Source organism: Phoenix dactylifera, unplaced genomic scaffold (assembly GCF_009389715.1).
Source record: "Phoenix dactylifera cultivar Barhee BC4 unplaced genomic scaffold, palm_55x_up_171113_PBpolish2nd_filt_p 000437F, whole genome shotgun sequence".
Lineage (NCBI taxonomy): Eukaryota > Viridiplantae > Streptophyta > Magnoliopsida > Arecales > Arecaceae > Phoenix > Phoenix dactylifera.
In genome coordinates this window covers 11,599-15,693 of record NW_024067872.1, presented here as the reverse complement: position 1 = coordinate 15,693, position 4,095 = coordinate 11,599, and the positions used below count along the sequence as shown (strand labels likewise).

The 4,095-nt window shown below is 44.7% G+C and overlaps 1 pseudogene; it reads right to left on the bottom strand.

Moving 5' to 3' along the window:
* Positions 1-2,526: 2,526 nt before the first annotated feature.
* On the bottom strand, positions 2,527-3,826 carry LOC103703807 (annotated as a pseudogene).
* Positions 3,827-4,095: the final 269 nt, after the last annotated feature.

Here is a 4,095-nt window from a genome sequence, read left to right as displayed (position 1 = left end):
GCTGAAGGCTTCAACCCAAAGTTTTAGGGAGGCATGGGCATGGAAAAGCATGGTGAGGCCAGTTTCAGTAAGATGGCGGTGTTTTCTTTTTGCGCGGCCATTCTGAGAAGGGGTATAGGGACATGAAATTTGATGACGTATACCGGATTTATTTAAGTGTGATTTAAACCAGACACTTGTAAATTCACCACCTCCATCACTTTGGAAAGCTTTTATTTTAGCCGACAATTGATTTTCAACGAATACTTGGAATTATGTGAAAGTGTCATAGAAGTCAGATTTATTTTTTAAGAGATAGAGCCAAGTGAAATGAGAATGATCGTCAATAAAAATGATATAATAACAATAGCCAGAAATGGAAGTTATGGGAGCAGGACCCCATAAATCGCAATGAATGAGGCCTAATATAGAGGGGGATCGATTCTCACTGATAGGAAAGGAAAGTTTATGGCTTTTTGTTTTTTGACAGCTTACACATAAAGTAGGAGTAGGCAAAATAGAAGTGAGAGATAAATGACCTGTCTTATTTAGCATGGTAATTATTTTTGGAGAAACATGCCCTAAACATGCGTGCCAAATATCAAATGAGGCACACAAATTATGTTTGTGGAGAATGGAGGAAAAGGCATGGTGTCCATGCTGCAACATGTAAAGACCATCAACACGTTTACCGCTTGCCACCACCTTTCCAGTTTGAAGGTTCTGTATGAGAAAATTAGTGTCAGTAAAGAAAACTGAGAAAGAAAAATCAGAGGTGAGTTTACTGACAGACAACAGATTTTTGGTTAAATTAGGAACAACCAGCACATCAAGTAAGTTGAGAGAGGGAGTGGGAGAAAAGAACCCATGTGAGTAATGGGTAGGGAGGTTCCATTGCCAACAATAACCTTGTCCTTACCATTATATGGTTGTGCCTTGTCAAGTAGAGACACATCCGAAGTCATATGTGCCGATGCTCCCGTATCAATATACCAATCTGCAGTATCATCATCAATAGAGTAGTGTGCAAGAGACTCGGCAAGATTGGCATTGGCATTAGTTTTGGTGGAGCGTTCACGGCAATGGGAGGCATAATGCCATTTCTCATAACATATTTGACAACGAGGAGGGCGCTTATATTGCTGCTTGCCACGATTACCTCCTTTTGACTGCCTACCTTTGTGGTTATTTTTTGAGCATAATTTTTAGTTTTACCACTGCGATTGGAATTGCCAAAAGAACTAGAGGCAACATAAGCCGAAACACTACCTGTAGATTGATCAATTGACTTGAAAAAGAGATCAAAGCTTTCTGCTTTAGGAACGATATCCTTAAAACTTGGCAAAGGAGAGTTGAGTGGTGGAAAAAGTGGAGAAGTCATGGCCTAAACCACGTAAATACCAATGAACTTTATTAGCATCATCCATCGGACGTCCCATCGCAGAAAGTTGATCACGATGAGCCTTGAAGATTCGAGAATATTCTCCAACACTGCGAGAGCCACGCTTCATTAACTGAAGTTCATCTTTGAGTTGCCGCTCTCGGACCTTCGATTTGTGACTGAAGGCGGATTCAAGGGTACACCAAATGTCTCGAGAAGAGGTGAGACCGATCACTTCAGAGAGAGCTTCTTCCGTGAGAGAAGTAAGAAACAGACTTATGACCAGTTGGTCGGTTTGCTTCCATTCATCCTGCTGCGGTGTCGAGGCTATGGAATCAGCAACAAATCTAAGCAGCTCCATGGTACCGTCAATATAACCATAGAGCCCTTGACATTGCAGGAGATCGAGGAACTACTTGATTGCGCCAAAAGAGGAAGTTCGAGGATGAAAGCTTGATAGTAATCATGTGCACCATGGTGTTGAAGGAAAGGGTGGTGGGAGAAGCAGAGAAGGAGGTATCGACGGCCATTGGATCGGTTTGGAGGTTAATCCGAAAACTGCTCTGATACCATGACAAGATTAGAAAAGAATGATTTGGTGAAAAACCACAGCGAATTGCTTGTGCTGTAGGAGACTTTATTTATAGGGAAGGATTTATAAAAGTTCAATGTACAAATTGAATGCCATTAAATAGCAATTGCTGTATAATCTATATAAATACACCATAATGCATGATATTCTGTCATGATGTATTTCTATGTTTTGGCATGATATTCTGTCATGATGTATTTCCATATTTTGTTCCTTCATGATTATTCTATTGTTGTACAGTCCATATAAAGACACCATAATTTTAGCTGTATAATATTCTGTCATGATTTGTATTTCCATGTTTTGCTCCTTCGTGATTATCTCCATGATGATCTCCATAATTATCTCCAACACTCTCTTCAATGCCAAGAGTTTGGAGGATCATGTCCCTACAAGAATCCATGACCACTATTTATCTGCAGCGAAAAGGATGAAGAAATCAGTCAACAAGAATCAATTGGGTTTCAGCGAGGGTTTATCAGTAGTCCAAGACAGTGTTGGGTGGAGAAAGTTTGGAAGTTCGGGTTGAAGCATTGACTTGATGGTCTGCGGTGTCTGCCTAAACACCAGTAGATAACGAAAAGAGGGCATATCCCTCCCGTTTTATTGAGATAATGAAACATTTACATCGGGATCTAAACTCTCATCTTTAGATCTTATTTCAATCTAGACAAAGTTTCACTGCAGCTGCAAAGATGGTTGCAAGCACCATTTGAACATCTAAAAGCGGAAGAGAACAGCGAAAAGCAGCACAAATTACTGGCCGTGAGCTGAGGCATCGTCGCCGGAGGCTGCTTCTACGCTCACAATCCCGAGAGTCAGACCGGACTCGAACAGCTTCTGCTGCGTGATGGCGTCCAGCCTTCGAGCCATCTCCGGACTCATATGATTCTTCCAATCTCCCGCACCTCCTTTCCTGAAGAAAGAATCATTCGTTACAACGAAGCCAGGACCTCCTTGGGTTCCCACCTTGTTTGCTTCCAAGCTCTTCAGTTTCTCAAAGCTACAAAGCTTTACAATGTCCTCCACCACCCCTCCCTTCTCCTCCTCTTCGGTGAAGGGGCAGCCCATGAACTCCGCCAACCTCCTCACGTTCCCCACCGGCTCATCCATCATCTCCTCATACTTCAAGAACAGGACCCTCTCAGGGCTCCTCAAGCTCGCCCTCCAGTACTCCAAAACATGGTCCCACATCGCCCCAAAGGCGCTGGTCCCCTCACAGAACGCCTCGAAGGCTTCGGCGAACGGAGTAGGCTCCACGGTCTTCGGCCTCGACTTCTCTCTGAAGTGCCACATGGAGACCAGTGTGTCCTTCGGGTCACGGCAGATGTATACGAACCGGCAGCTGGAGCTCGTCATCGAGTCAGGCAACAGTGAGTGAGGCATGTGGATGGCGAGGATTCTCGGGGAGGGCAAGGCTTCTATCTTGGAAATCAGGCCTTTTTGGAAGCATTCCTCCACGAGCAAGACACAGTCGTGCGGGTTGAAGCTAAGAAGAGGGTGGTGAGCCAGAGGGTACTGGTTCTGGTCATGGTGGCAAAGCTGAGAGCTTTAAGCCAGGTGGTTCCGGACTTTGGGTAACTCACGACGAAGATGTCGTCGGGGCGAGCCTTGAAGTTTTTCTGGATGGCCATTACGCTGGGGAGACCGATCTCAGGGACCCAAAACCCTTGGTATTTTCGGGTGCAAATCGGTCCCCAGCCCCCTTTGGGCAGGGTAGAGATGAAGTCGCTGCAGTCTTGAGGAGGTCGGGCCGGGGTTTGATCCTCCTCCTCCTCTTCTCGTTCCTTGTGTGGAAGGGCGCCGCTGGGGAGAGAGGGAAGCATGGCCATGAGGGAATTAAAGAAACTTTACTCCTCTCTTGGGTTACTCCTAGCGAGGATATCTGATAAGGTGTTCTTATAGAAAACTATACTCCCAGTGGTGTTAGGTGATACAACCTGTGGTCCGAATGGTTAGAATTATGTGTTGGAAAAGTCCTCACGCTCATTTAAGAATTCATTTCAAAAAATATTTTTAAATTAAAAAACAAAAGGGACCGTGACATTTGTACGCATAGGTTGTGCTCACCGCTTGAGCTCTTTGGTAGGTTGGCTGCATGCTCCATTGGACTGGCAGGCCATCCAACCCGGGAGCATGTGAA